The sequence below is a fragment of the Globicephala melas genome, chromosome 8, assembly GCF_963455315.2.
Source record: "Globicephala melas chromosome 8, mGloMel1.2, whole genome shotgun sequence".
Taxonomy (NCBI): Eukaryota; Metazoa; Chordata; class Mammalia; order Artiodactyla; family Delphinidae; genus Globicephala; species Globicephala melas.
Genome location: NC_083321.1, coordinates 46,673,878 through 46,689,196, shown reverse-complemented (window position 1 = coordinate 46,689,196; position 15,319 = coordinate 46,673,878). Strand labels below are relative to the sequence as shown.

The 15,319-nt window shown below is 54.5% G+C and overlaps 1 long non-coding RNA gene across 1 annotated transcript in view; it reads right to left on the bottom strand.

Moving 5' to 3' along the window:
- Positions 1–14,843, bottom strand: part of LOC132597757 (uncharacterized) — a 52,150-nt gene extending 37,307 nt beyond the window's left edge. The window contains exons 1-2 of the long non-coding RNA XR_009565044.2: positions 14,709–14,843; positions 13,670–13,874 (exon numbers count right to left, since the gene is read on the bottom strand). This is a non-coding gene — a long non-coding RNA (uncharacterized lncRNA). The remainder of the gene's footprint in view (positions 1–13,669; positions 13,875–14,708) is intronic.
- Positions 14,844–15,319: the final 476 nt, after the last annotated feature.

The following is a 15,319-nucleotide window of genomic DNA, read 5'->3' as shown; positions in this document are numbered from 1 at the left end:
AGGAATACAGCTTAGCTGGCCACCCGGGGAGCACGCGTGTGCTGTGCCCTTTACGGAGAAAACCATCACAGACTGAGTCGCTACACTTATACCCTGAAGCCAAGCCACCAGCTGTAGGACCCCTAAGTGGACACGGCTGGAGGCGGGGCACCCCTCACTTGGAAAGGGAGGCCCAGAAGACACAGGTTTCATTTCCCATGTGACTGGCAGTAGGGCAGCAGCAAATGCCTGGCACAATGAGCTCCACGGTGACAGTAGTGGTGGCTGAGGCAGTGAAATCTTGGCCAGGATTCTGGCTCAGTTGGCTGCCCCTGTGAGTACAAATCATGTGACGTACTTCCAGAGATTCCCCCAAAACACTTGTGAAAGGGAGGTCTACAGACACCTGAACTGGAATGGGGCCATGGAGATCCAGATGTTTTGCTAAGGCCCGGGACATACAGGGAAGAACTTGCTAACTTCAGAGAGTCTAACAAGAAATCCAGCAACCTGAAACGGGAATGAGCTCCCCATCGCTGGGAGTATGCAAGTAGAGGGTAAGCCACTGTCTGCCAGAGTTGTTGAGGAGAGGTTTCCAGTCCTGTCCAGAGTGGTGTAAGATGAACCTTCCTGATTCATCCCACCCAATGCTCTTCTCTCCCAGAGGTTCACTGCTCATGCATCATCGGGTCCCTGTATGGCCACAGAGCACAAAAAGATGACAGACACAGTGAGCTAACACTTACGCAGGGGAACTGTGTGCTACAACTCTGCAGGTCCTGACCCATTCATGGCCTCATGACAGATCAGCCAGGTATCGTTAGCTCCATTTCACAGACGGGGAAACTGAGACCCAGAGAGGCTCAGCATTACACTGCTAGGAAGTGGTGGCACCAGGATCAGACCCAGGTGGCCTGGCCCCAGGTCCACACAGCCCCTTTCCAGGCTGCCTTCCAACGCATGGGGCAGTGCCCCTGTGGGTCCTGCATGGCTGGGCTAAGGCCTAGAGACCTGGGTGGGGCCCAGACTGGAGAGGGGCCCTCCAGAGTGTCCTCTTGGGGCCAAGAAGGCCCTGGCTGTCCTGGCTAGGTGGCCTCTTCCTGTTGGATAAGGGTCTACGGCCCACAGTCAGGCGGGTCTGGGAGGAGTGAGGGTGGGCTCCTTCTGCAAGAGGGTAGCTGAAGGCGAGGCCCAGTGGGGTCTCAACCTCCACGTCAGGGGCCAGCAGAGCTGTAGCCAGGCAGCCGGCCTGTCAGGGCTCTGGGAACCTGTGGCTGCCTCCGCTGTGACTTCTGCCACTGTCTGCAGAAAAGCCCTCCGAGTAGACTGAGCCAGGGGTCTTGTTGGGGGTTATGAAGAAAAGTGACAGTTGCGGAAACAGATAGTTTCTCACCCTGCAACCCAGGAAGGAAAGAATGCCCAGGACCAGAGCAGACGAGGGCAGCTCCGCAGAAGAGCGGCTAAGCCCTGGGCTACGCCTCAAGCAAAGGGAGAAGGGTCGGAGGCCTGGGCACCAGGAAGCACCCTCCCCATCCCAGTTCAGAGGGCTGCTTCCATTCCACACTCCGGGGGCCCCTGTCCTCACCAAAGCTGGGGGCAAGCCTCCTAACTGGCCTCCCTGTCCCACCCCTACTCCATAATTCCCTCACCCAACAGCCCCTTATTCTCCACTGCCCTAGACTGATTCCAGAACATACTTCTGCCCATGCCTTGACCCTGGTAACAGCCTTCTGGAGGCTTCTTAGCACCCCGAGGGGAGAGCCCAATCCCTCAGCCTGGTCTCATCTCACACCACATCTCTTCTCCCTCCCTGGGCCCCCATCACCTCACGCCCTTACCGTTCCCCTAAAGGGCAAACTAATTACCAACTCAAACTCTGCCCTCAGCTTTGAAGGCCCTTCTTGTCCTCCGTGGGAAATTGTATTAGTCCTTCAAAGCCCCAACCCATTGCTCCTTCCATGAAGCCAGTTCCAATCTCCATTTTTCCTCCCTTGAGCTTCCAGACAATAAGTACAAAAGTGACAGCCACCACTTCTATAGCACTTACTCTGTGCCGGCACTATTCCAAAAGCTTTACCCCACTAACTCTTTTCACTCTTACAGCTGTATGAGGGAAATATTCTGTCAGTCCCATTTCACAGATTAGAAGACTGAGCACAGAATAGGTTAAGTAATGCACCCAGGGTCACACAGCTTGTATGGAGTGGAGCTGATATTCAAACCTCGACAGTCTGGCTCCAGAGTCTTAACCATTATTTGAGACTCACAGGTTGGGGTGTTGGTTATAGGCTTTGCTTCCTTCTAGGATATGAAGAGGAGTGCTTGGGCCTATGTCTACTTTACTGCAAAGCCCTTTGCCTGAGAGTGGGACTGAATCCCACAGTTGGCTGATGACCTGGCTGGGCAGGGGGCTCTGATCCCCACCCCCAAGGCCAGGCTGCATCATTAAGAGCATCCCATAAGGGCAGGTCCCCCCCACCGGGCACCCTCTTCAGCCTCCATCCCTCTCTCCCAGCACTTGGCTTTTCACAGCATTTCCTGTGTGTCTCTGGAGCTGCCTGGCAAAGGCCCCCCTGTTGGATCTGATAGTCCTCAAATCAGCTCAGGCTCTCTAGCAGAAGGGTCAGTCCAGAAACTTTCCCCTCCAAATCCCTTCACTCTCTCACCTCTACCCTTCACCATGTTCAGCCCCAGACAAGGGTGAGGTTGGAACCCAAGACAACAGGCATCTCCAGAACTTCCCTAAGAGGCCTTGCAGAGTTCAATTCAAAATCTATTATCCTGCTCTAGTCCTAATTCCAACTATTTACAATCCCAACCTTGTAATCTTAACACCCCTTAGAAAGTTATGGCTAATATTAGTCATAAAACCACTACATCTATGTTACCACTGTTAAAGGCCAGCAACTCTTATGCCAACAGAAGGTAATGTGCCCAGGGCCTGGCACAGAGAAGATGCCATTAAACTTTAGTCTCCCTTCCTTCCTTCCACAATTATATATTGAGCACCTGCTGTGAGCCAGGGCCTGTGCTGGCTGCTGGGGGAAGTGCTGAAAGCCAGAACACTGATCTTTGTGGTTAACATCCATCCATGGCATGAGGTTTGAGAACACTAGCAGAGGGAAGCCCAGAGAGCTGAGGACACAGTCCCCCACCTGGAGGTGTCGTGTGTGTGTGTGTGTGTGTGTGTGTGTGTGTGTGTGTGTGTGTGTGTGTGTCTGTGTGTGTGTGTGTGTGTGTGTGTGTGTGTGATGGGCAGGGACAGGCAGGAAGGGCCTGTGGGCCAGGCTGAGCAGCTTGGACTCCACCAAGGTGCTCAATGAAGTGCTCTGTTCTAGGAAGGAAGTGCTCTGTCCTAGGAGGCAGGCAGACCAAGGAGGACAACTAAAATGGCCAGGAGGGAGATAATGGCCACCTCTCCTAGCAAAGTGGCAACCAGGTCGGAGATAAATGACTCTTCGACAGTGTTTAGTAGGTTACAGTTAATTATAGCTTCTAGTTATCGAGCGACAACTGTGTCCTCGGGGTTAGACCTTTGTGCCTTATATCCATTATCTCCATCCTTACAGGAATCCTCCCACCAAGGATCTATCAGCCACACCCTGGCAGAAAGCAGATAGCACCCTCAGACTCGGCACCATGAGAAGAGTTTAATCAATGGACTGTCTCACAGATGTGAGCAGGGTGAAGGAAAGCTCTAAAGAATGGTGCTGTACCCTAGAGCTTGGAACCATGGGGAGCCATTACCAGCCCAGGTCAGAAAGGAGATGGGGAGGGAGCAGCTACTGGGACCCAGAGAGAGGAGAGCTGTGGGGTGCCACCGTGGAGGTGGGGTGCTTCAGCTGGGGGACACGGTGAGCCCGTGGTGACCCTGCAGGAAGGAGAACTAGGAGAAATGTAACAACCACATGAAGGCAGACCAGGTGACGAGCCTCCTGGGCATGGGGTGGGAGAGGACAGGCCTAGAGGGCTGGAGCACACGGTCAAGGCCAGAGGGCCTGGGGACTGAATGCAGAGTCAAGGCTGACCCAGTTTCTGGTTGGACGTTAGTGGCAGATGGTGGTGTGATGCTCAGAGACAGAGTCAAAGGGAAAGGAGGGCAGGACCTCTGTGGCGGGAACGCTCCTGCCTCCACCCCGAGGCTCCCACATGGCCTGCACTGGCTCTGTGGCACGGAGGACCTGCCTCGTCTTATCCCTGGTCTCCTTCTTTCTAAAACAAAGCACTTAACCAGCTACTTGAAATGGCCTCCTCATGTCCCCCCACCCAGCTCCCACCTTTCTTGCTGCCACAACTCTGGGCTGGCACATGGCACGTGGAGCCATGTTTTAGGGAACGTGAGCTATCTGGGGAGAGTAGGGCCCAGCCTCTGGAGTCGGGCAGAACTGAGCTGGGCAGGCACAAAATGGCAGAATTGTATACATTCAGATGTGCAAAAGCACAGACCTTTATTTTCTATGACTCATCTCATCTTGCTCTTGCACTTGTATTCCCACTGATGCCTGGGAAAGGAGTAGGGGAGATCCTTTAACTCATCAATTAAAGATAGCTCAGCCTTTTCCTGTTTAAAACAGTCTCTTTCAGGTTAACTCAATATCTTTTGCATAAATACTCAGTCTTCCAAAATTCAAGCTCTCAGGACACTCTCCTCTTTCATTATGTCTTCATTCTACTCCCTTCTTGCAAAGACGGCAGCCAACTGCAGGGGGCGGCTGGCACCTCTCATGGGGGCACAGGGAAAGGCATTAGGAACCCATGCTGCCCGTTGTACTCTCACTGGTCTCAGACGGTGTGACCAGCTCCTGGTGTTCACTGAGGTGCTGAGTCCTTGAGTCCCATCTTGGCTTCTAGTCATGAAGCCTGTATCAGCCAGTATAAGCTAGGTTACGCCATGACAACAAACAGCCCCCACATCTCAGGGACGTATTTCTCACTGTGTTACGTGTCCATCACAAGTCAGCCACGGGCCCTGATCCACATCATCACCGTCCTCCCTCCAGGACCCAGGCCGATGGAGCAGCCACCATCCAGAACGTCGTGAACGACGCAGCAGAGGGAAGCGAGTGCTGCGGAGGGTTTCACTTCAGGGTCTAAGTGCTCTGTCCTAGAAGAGGCACTTTTGCTCGTGATGCTTTGACTAGCACTAGACACGTGGTCCCACCATGGAGCCAGGATCTCAGACCTGCCCCATGCCAGGAAGGGGAAAGAAAGAAACTGGAATGCTTAAGACCCCTATTCTGTAGCTCCAGTACGTGACCAACACCAGACCTACTTGAATGTGCCATCGCTCTCCCCAGCATGCCCTCTGTGGGCTGGGAACACAAACTGGCGTTCTCTACCTCCCCCCCGCCCCCGACAGAGTGCTGGAGGTCCTGTGAGGCTGTCTTTCGGCTTAGTCACCCGGGTACCTTCCTTGGCCATTTTTAAAAAAAATGTATGTATGTATTACTTTTATTGAAGTATAGTTAATTTACAATATCGTGTTACTTTCAGGTGTACAGCAAAGTAATTCGGTTATACGTGTATATGTATACATCTATATTCTTCTCTTCTATTCCTTTCCATTATAGTTTATTACAAGATATTGAATACGGTTCCCTGTGCTATATAGTAAGTCCTTGTTGTTTATCTATTTTATCTATGGTAGTGTGCATCTGTTAATCCCATACTCCCAACTTCTCCCTCCCCGCCTTCCCCTTTGGTAACCATAAGTTTGTTCTCTCTGTCTGTGAGTGTGTTTCTGTTTGGTAAAGAAGTTCATTTGTACTACTTTTTAGATTCCACATATAAGTGATATCACATATTTGGAAAAGACAAAAGCTGTAATTCAAAAAGATACATGCACCCCAATGTTGACAGCAGCACTATTTGCAATAGCCAGGACATGGAAGCAACCTAAGTGCTCATCAGCACATGAATGGGTAAAGATGTGGTAGGGCTTCCCTGGTGGCGCAGTGGTTGAGAATCTGCCTGCTAATGCAGGGGACACGGGTTCGAGCCCTGGTCTGGGAGGATCCCACGTCCCGTGGAGCGACTGGGCCCGTGAGCCACAACTACTGAGCCTGCGCATCTGGAGCCTGTGCTCCACAACAAGAGAGGCCGTGATAGTGAGAGGCCCGCGCACCGTGATGAAGAGTGGCCCCCGCTTGCCACAACTAGAGAAAGCCCTCACACAGAAACAAAGACCCAACACAGCAAAAATAAATAAATTAATTAATAAACTCCTACCCCCACCATCTTCTTAAAAAAAAAAAAAAGTAAGTCTCCCCAGCTGTAAACCAGGGTCAATAGCGCCTACCTCATAAAGTCACTGCACTCAATAAAAAATATCAGCCTTCTAAAACAAAATTAAAAAAAAGAAGATGTGGTACATCCGTACAATGGAACATTACTCAGCCATAAAAAAGAATGAAATAATGTCATGTGCAGCAACATGGGCGGACCTAGAGATTAGCACACACGGAGACTCCCAGCCCCATCTGGGTGACCAACTCCACTTCCCTGGTGCTTCCACTCCGGGAGCAACCAGGGTGTTGACACTTTGCCTCTCTTCCTACTCGCCATTTCAGTGGTGCCCGTCCCTTAACTTCCTCTGCCTGTGGAGGGGAACTTCCTCTGTGTAACATCCTCCAGCCTCCGTCCTCCGCTCCCACACACCAGCTTGGCTTCTCCCTCCTGGCCCTCTGCCCCCTCCTCCGCTTCACAGGCTTGTCCTGGGAGCACCTACTTCATAAACCACTTGTACACGATTTCTCATCTCAGGGTTCACTGCTGAGAACCCAGCCTGAGACAGCACAGGCCCCACAGAGCTGTAAGCAGGCACAGGTAAGGCTGAGAATACCAGCTACTTACTGAGCGCCTACAGTGTGCGTGGCCCTTCACGTGCGTGTCTCATTTAATCCTCACAACTGAACTTCCAGCTAGGAGATATTATTATCCGCATTTTACAGATGAGAAAACGGAAGCTTAGAGCAGTCATGTGACTCGCTGCCATCTGGCCAGTACATGGCGGAACGGGATTGGGATCCAAGGCTGTGGGACCCTGTAGTCAACCTCCCTAACACACACCCCACCCCAGGATGCACAGTGGGTGAACACAGCCGAGAGTCCCGTGACAAGAGGTAAGGTAGTTAGTGTGAGGGAAGACCAAGATCCTTTTTGGAGGAATTATGGAAGAGCAAAACAGAAAGAGCTCAAAGTGGGGATATGGGTGGAGAGGCAGACCCCAGCCAGCACGTGGGACTGGGAAGGGGCTGGGCTGAGCCAGCCCACGGGCACTAGAAGAAAGAAGCGTCAGACTGCACACTGCTCCCTCTCCCGCCCACACCGACACACACGCCCCCACCAGGATACGCAGCGTGGCATGTGCACGCGCTACTGTGACACAGACACACCAGGGACGCCCGGGGGATTACAGCTCACACGTCACCATTCCCTTGCAGAGACCCTGGTTACACCACGTCACTCTCCTGGTTTCGGCCACCTCCTCTTGTACTAGAACACTCCAAGCATGGCTCCAGCCCCCAGGGAGGAAGGGATAGGCCCACTGGGAGACCCAGGGCAGGAGGGTCTGCTCAGAGAGGGTCCTGGGTTGAGCTTGGAAACACAACCCCTACAGGACATGTTTGGATCTGAATTGGGAGAGGGATTACCCTGATCCAGCCCCTGATGAGGGAGCCAGGGGAATAGCATGGACCTCAGCTGGGCAGTGAGGGTCAGGAGGGGAAGACAGGAGTGGCCCTATGTTCCCCTCCTGTGACGACGGGACCTGTCACAGAGCAGCTTCTGCCTAAGACCTCGGAGGTCGCAGGAGTGGCTATAAGTCAAGTGCAGCCAACCCGGGAGTTCAAAGTTCCCCTTCCTAAGATCTGGGGCCAAGCTTCCACATGAGCTGTGGACAGGGCTTACAGCTAATGGCAGGTGTGGGTGGGTGGCCATGGCTGTGGGCAGGAGAGAGAGAAGAAGGAAGCCCAAGATCACTGTCCTTTGGAGATGGTGCCGCACTGCCCACACCGGCAGCAATGGAAGTGACTGGGGACCTTCAGTTTCAGGGCTTCCATGGCATCACCAGCCCCTAATACCCTTAGTCTCAGAAAACGGTTGGGGCAGGAAAGGGGACAGGGAAAGGAGAGAGAAAGCACAGAACACTGGGCTAGAAGCAAGAGGAGACTTCCGGGTGTTCCCCGAGGGTGAGCTGGAGTGGACTCTGGGCATGTCATGCCTGGTCTTGGCCTCTGTCTGGGTCCCTAGATGGTACCCCCCAAATGAGGAAATCCTACACCCTGACACATACATAATCCCAACTGCACCCTCATCCAGGAAAAAATACTTTCCCCCAAACCAAACTCCAGCTCTATTCCCTAACCTGACCTCTCTCCTAAGCTCCCGTGGAAGCCTCTCTTGACCCCTGACCTGAATCCAGCCTTACGTCCAGCCTACCCTGACTGAGTGCAGACCCAACTGGAAACCTCACTCTTGCTCTGCCCCGACCTTGAACATCCTCCACGAGCCTACGACCTCGGTCCTGACAGCTCCACGCCTGCCTTGGCCTGTGCGCGTCCAGGGACACAGCTTTGTTACCGTAAGCCCCCTACATACGAAAGGGTCCCATCCCCTTCTGAGAGCACATTTGTAAGTCCAATGTGTTCGTAAGTCCAACAGAGTTACCCTAGGTCCCCAACCAACACAATTGGCTATACTGTCCTGTACTGTAATAAGTTTATAATACTTTTCACACGCATAATACATAAAAAAGAAACACAAAAAATAAAGAAAACATGTTCAGTCTTACAGTACAGTACCTTGAAGAGTACAGTAGTGCGGTACAACAGCTGGCACACAGGGGCCGGCATCGAGTGAAGAGGCAAGAGGAGGCACTGACTGGAGGGGGGAAAGGAGGTGGGAGATGGTAGGGCTGAAGGATCATACGTAGGGGACTTACTGTAGTTTAAAAGGACTGTGCCTGGCACCTGGCGGCTGCCAGCCTCTGCCCGCCCCACCCTGAGCGCTGCAGGGAACCACCTTAGAGTGGTCGGGGCTCTGAAGTTTTCCAGCCACGCCTGCCATCATCAGCACCACGGGAGGGATTCACCCATTTCCCCGCCTGTCACCTCGTCATACTTTCTAAAGCACAGTAAGCTGATGCCATCTCTCAACATCACTGGACTCCGTCCCTGCCCCAGAGGGCTTCCTTGGGGCCAGGACCTAGAAGGGATAGCCTGGTGCGATTATTTCGCAGACACGGACAGGCAGGCTGCATCAGCTGTCACACGTCCTGCTGGCCTCCTGGACAGATGTCACTCCAGGCCCCCTCTGCCTCAGCCCCAGCACTCCTGGCTCATCTGAGGCCTCCATGTCACCATGAGCATCCCCATTGCCTTGGAGCGTGCAGGAGGCAGGTGAAGCAGAGACCACCAGGGGTCCCTGTCACACTGTGCCTCCAGCCCCTCAGGAAGGTGACAGAAATCCTAAAATCCTCAGCGGTGCTCAGGCACCTGTCCTCACAGGCAGGAGGGACATAAGCAGGGCCTGCTGTGGCCTCTCTCCCATCGCCTTCCCCACCTGCAACTGTCCCAACAGACTGACCATGAGCTGCCTCTACTGCTGTCACGGGACCCCACAGGCAGTGGGTGGTTGGTGGCTGCGTGACCCATTGCAGAGTTGGGTGCTGGTGTGGCGGAAAGGGGTTCAGGAAGAAGCCTGCAGGTAACAGGGAGGAGGGACGCTGTGACAGAGCCTGACAGGATCACCCCCTGGGACCTGAAAATGCTGAAGGCACAGCCCCCCGGAAGACTGGTGTTAACCACAGACAGAACGCTAGGGTTGCAGCCCAGGGCTCAGAGGCAGAACCCTGCCAGGGGGAGACAGAGAAGCATTTCCAGACCTGGGGCCCCAGCCTGTGGGGTTGTCCGGTGGTGTAACCCCCAAGGTGCAAGGTAGGTGCTAGGGTGCCCCCCAGCCGGACTGGGTCCACAGGCTCTCACAGGGCCCTGTGCCTGACCGGACCAGGTGCCCCAGCCTGGCATAGTGGGAGGAAAGCAGGGTGTTGACAGGAAGGTTTCTCCTCAATGTAAGAAACGACTTCCTAACCATCACAGCATCCAATTTAAAAGAAAATCTAAAAAGAAGACATGACATCAACTCTCTGATTGTTTGTGGGCTTTGAAGACTGACTGTTAAACCTCCTCGGTAATTAAGTAGAATGACTCCATTTTGCCACATAAGTACGGTTATTGCTCCTGGATGGCTGCAGTTAATATAAAAGCAGCTTAAGGAAGCCATCATCAAGGCATAACGAGTTTTTAAATATTAATTAATATGTTAATAACCATTCTAGGTTAAGGGTGAGGTTTTGTGCTGTTAGCTTACTGCCAGGGACCCAGGAACGCCTGCATCCTACCCTACGTAACCTCCACTTCCTGGCGGGACTCCTGGGGGAGCGAGAGCACAGCACAGATCAGAGCCCTGCTGTGTTCACAGCTACGTGACACGTGATGCCTAAGGCCCAGCACAGCGCGCTGAGCGGCCAGAACCCGGAACATGGAGCGTCGGCTTCAGGGGGCCCGAGCACTTCCCCAAATCTAAATGTGGCATCAACACCTCCCAAGGAAAGAGAGTGAGGCCCCGGGAGAGGTTCTCAGTCCACTCCTCCTCCCAGAATGTACAATCAGAGGGGATGCTAAGGAGGAGTGGTCGCAGGACCCAGGGCTCGTGCCCTGCCTGGGTCCGCGAGATGCCGTGAACTTAAATCGGGGTCCACTAAGGCCATGACCTTGGCCCAGCCGACGTCCTGAGTTCTGACCATGCAAGTCGGCAGAGCCCTCCTTCGGTGGGAGGACAGCAGTCAGAGGAAGGTCTAGGAAGGGGAGAGTGGAGGGGTGAAGCACCCTGTTTTTGTCCTCTCTTGACTTTCTGGTCTACCTAGTGGGGGGGCGTGACTGCCTCCCAAGGGAGGGGGCCACAACCAGCAGCCCATTGGTACAGTTCCATTCCCAGCTCACGAAGGCCCCTTGGTCAATACCTACTGGAGGGATTTCCCTGGCGGTCCAGTGGTTAAGACTCTGCGTTTCCACTGCAGGGGGCATGGGTTCGATCCCTGATCTCACATGCCGTGAGGCACCGTGTGGCCAAAAAAAAAAACCTACAGGAGAGCTGCAGGTCCAGAGGTCTCTGAATAGGTTAGAACAGGACATTAATTGATAATTGAATAACCCAAGGTTGTCCCACACACTTAAGTCAAAAATTCACACACCCTTCTATTTCCCTACCTTAAGTTCTGACCAGCCCCACTGCCCCAGCTAGTTCAACAAAGGGGGCGCCACAGACAGCACAGGCGGCAGAAGTCTAGGCGGCAGCAGAAAACTCCCAAGTCTGAGCCTCACCTCCTCATTAAGTTCTTACAGAGAAACTAACGTCCAAAATGAAATCCCTTTCTATGTGTTAATCCATATTCAAAATTCTCCCTTCCTATCGTTTTCCGGCTGTCTCAGAGAGAGGGGGCCTTCCTCGGAGGCCTGGGGGGTGTTGAGGGTACCTCTTTACCGTTGCAGCCTTGACCAAATTTCTTGGGAGTGGTTTTCAAAGTTATGGAGAGCGAATTCAAACTCTCTCATCTGTGCCATTTTCCCTAAAACTCCTAAAAAACTTCAGCCACAGCCCCAATTCCAGGCCATCTGGAAACAAATGTGGCCACTTCAGCAATAAATAACATTCCCCAAGGTAAGTGAAGTGAGGGTCTGACATTTCTATAGTCAGCCATGGACCACAGCCCACATTGGAGCCCTGGGCTGGGGAGTGAGAGGACAAAGGTCAGCTTTCACATCCAGCTCTGACCCTGTGTGGCCTTGAGCGAATCAATTCCCCACTGTGGGCCTCAGTTTTCCCCTTCTGCAGAATGGGAATGACAGTCCCGTCCCACTTCTTTCCCAGAGCTGTGGGGATAAACCAAGAGGAAGTCTTTTGGAACCGTAAAAGGAGATGCAAGATGAGGATGCTCTGTAAATGTATTCCCTCCTCCCTTCCTTGGCTTTCCTCCCTGTGGATCAGATCCAAGGACATAGCGGCATCAGCGAGGAAAAACCCCTGCCAGGCCCAGCCTGAGCCAACTCCCAGGGGCTTCCCACCCCTGCCCCCATCTCCACTCTCACCCTCAGGCCTTATCTCCCTTCCTAATCCACCCCCACCTCCCATCTTTGCTTTCCCTGATAGAGTCTCCTAAGGCACAGGCCTGAGGATACCTAGTGGTCAGGGTCTGAACTCAAGCACAGAAGCACACCCCTCAGACGCCCCACATCGAACCCAGCCCCGCCCAGGGCAGTGCAGGTTACATCTTGTCAAGGAGCTTTCTCTCCCAGCAATCTGCCCGGGGGCGTGAAGAAAGTCCTGAATGCTGTGAACACGGGTCTCCCACCTTCTGTCCAGATGGTTTCAAACTTGCTGGGACAGAGGGCTGAGCCCCTTTCTGGGGAGGAGTGGCAGCTGGGCCCACGGAGCAAGGGGAGCACGGCCGAGCAACCCCTGCGTCAATTAGGACCTGATTAGCTGGGAGGGGGCCAGGTGGGCTGCTGGCTGGGCGCCAGCCCCTCTGTGGCCGCAGCCTGGCTTCCCTAATTAGAAGCGGAGCCTGGCAGGGCTGGGCAGACTTCACGCCGAGAGAGAGGAGAGCGCCAGGCAAGGCCTGAATGCTTCTGTTTCTGATCTCTTCTTGCAGGAAAAAGAGCAAAGCTGCTGTAAGCTGCTTGCCTTTGGGAGGAGGGGAACGAATGGCAGGTTTAAGCAGGGGCCCATGTCTGCTAATTGCAGCTCCTGATGCTTGCCTGGGGGCTGCAGAGGCAGGTGTAAGGGTAGGGCTCTCATGCTTTCCCACACAGCCCCTTCCCACTCTGTCCCTGCCAGGTGTTCACGCTCTGAGTCCCTGACGGGCACCCGGGAGAAGATTCCTGAAGGTTGCTGACTCTGAGTTCTACCCCCAAGCTAGGAAGGCCACTGGCATTCTGTATGGGGTGACTGATAACAGGGGAGGTTAATACTCCACATCTGACTACTGAGCACCGAAATGCGGCTGGCATGACTGAGGAACCCAATTTGTAATTTTATTTGAGTTCATTTAAATAGCCACATGGGGTTAGAGGCTACAGCACTGGACAGCACAGATCTAGACTGAAGTGAGGAAAATGTTGCCCAAATTCCTCCCAGGTCGCTTGGGGAACCTGAGGAATGGCATGACTGTCCCCTGACCCCATCTTCTCCACCCGCCAAAGGACTTTCTTTTCTCTCCATGTCAGCCTGGGTCCCTGCCCCAGGAGCTCCAGGCCCTGCGGGCTGGGCTTCCAGGAGCAGTTGAGGATTGAGGTTAGAAGCACAGGCTTTGGGGCCAAACAGACTGGAGTTCAAATCCATCCCTGCTCTGCCACTTACCAACAAACCACCAAGCTTTCCTGAACCTCGATTTCCTCATCTGTAAAATGGGTATCATAAACAATACTAATATCCACTTCGGTTACTGTGAGGATTGAATGAGTTAATACATGTGAAGCACCGAGACTAGTGCCTCGCCCACAGGAAGCACTCAAATAAGTGGGAGTTTTTGTTGCTATTACCACCACCACAATCACCACTAGTTAGCATGCAAAGCAGCAGCTGGAATTAGAAGCAAGTACTGACAACTATCTTCTGGAGGGAGACCACAAACCTTAAAAACGCAGCTTGTGGGCTTCCCTGGTGGCGCAGTGGTTGAGGGTCCGCCCGCGATGCGGGGGACACGGGTTCGTGTCACGGTCCGGGAGGATTCCACATGCCGTGGAGCGGCTGGGCCCGTGAGCCATGGCCGCTGAGCCTGCGGGTCCGGAGCCTGTGTTCCGCAGTGAGAGAGGCCACAGCGGTGAGAGGCCCGTGTACTGCAAAAAAAAAAAAAAAAGAAAAACGCAGCTTGAGTCACAAGCTTCTCCTTGAGCAACAGAGAGCAAAGGCCATCAGGAAAAAAATCCAAACACCCAATAATGGGGAGAGGGGCCAACACCTCTTGCTAGTTGAGGAAGTGGTCAGAGTATGGATTCAGACCTAACAATTGCTGCCACCTGGGTGGGGCTGGGGGCGGGGTGCACCAGCTGAATGGGATCTGTCGGATGTTATAGGTACAGTCAGGCCTGAAGCTCACCCCGGTGGGGACAGAGACAGGACAATGCCCCCAGAAGCTCCCACGTCCACTTCTGACCATGGGCCTAGCGCTCTTCCTGCCCACAGCTGTCCTGGGAGACCTGGGTGGCACTGGACCTTAAAGGGGAGGGTGAGGGTGGAGGAGTGTCTCTTCCCCCTCCCCCGCAGGTGCTCTGAAATGCATGACTGATGTGGGACTCTGCCCTGGGCCACAAGGACCGACGCCAGCTAGTAGTGGTGAGGTTTCCCTGAGAGAGGTGGGTGGGATTTCCGGCGGAGGTTTGCAGAAGACCCCTGGTGGCGCGGTGGCCTTGGAGCTGGGGGAGGCAGATGAGGACTGAAGAGCACCCAGGCATCAACACCGCCTCTTAGGGTCTGAGGCCTGCGGTGACACGCCTGGGAAATTCTGGAGGAAGTCCTGTTGGCAAGGGCTCTAAACCGCGGCCCCCCACCTCCACGTGGCACAGCTCCTGTCAGGGCCAGCCCGGGTGTCTGGGGGAGCCCGAAGCCCTCCATCTCCTCTGGCTCCGGGAAAGAGCGACAACAGCTGTCAGGTGGCTGGATCGTTGACCCACCGTTCTGGGCTGGCTGTCGGGGAGAGCCAAGGCCCTGGGTGGCGCCGGGAGCGCCCAGGGACGACCCGCCAGGCCAGGGGAGCACTCTGGAGAGACAGGAGCCCGAGCCCAAGGTGACCCCGAGGGAGAGGAAGCTGTCCCGGGAGGGGAGGGCGAGCGCGCGCAGCTTGATTGCGTTGAACAAAATGAGGGTGGCGCCCCGCCTCCTGGGCACTGCGGAGGTTTGGGCCAGCGGCTCGCTTCTCCCCCCCTCCCACCCCCGCCGCCCCCGCCCGCCTCCGGGCAGGGCTGTCATCAGACTCATTGGCTCCCAAGTTCTGAAATGAACTCTGCTCCAAGTAATTACTGCTCTTCAAGTTTCCCGTCCTCTGTTTAAAGAATTCGTCCTCTAGCCCTCAATGCCCCATCAGCTCCCTAATTAGCAGCGCGCGGCGCGATTACACATTCTCCGCAGCTCGCTGGGTCCGGCCCCTAATGAGTGTTTGTGGACAGCTGGGAGCCGGGCCGCCGCCGCCGCCCCGCCGAGCCAGGAGTCAGGGCCCAGGAGTGCGAGCTGTCAGCTCCGTGATGGGGCTGGAGCTGGTCGCAGCCCCGCGGGCCTCCGGGAGGAA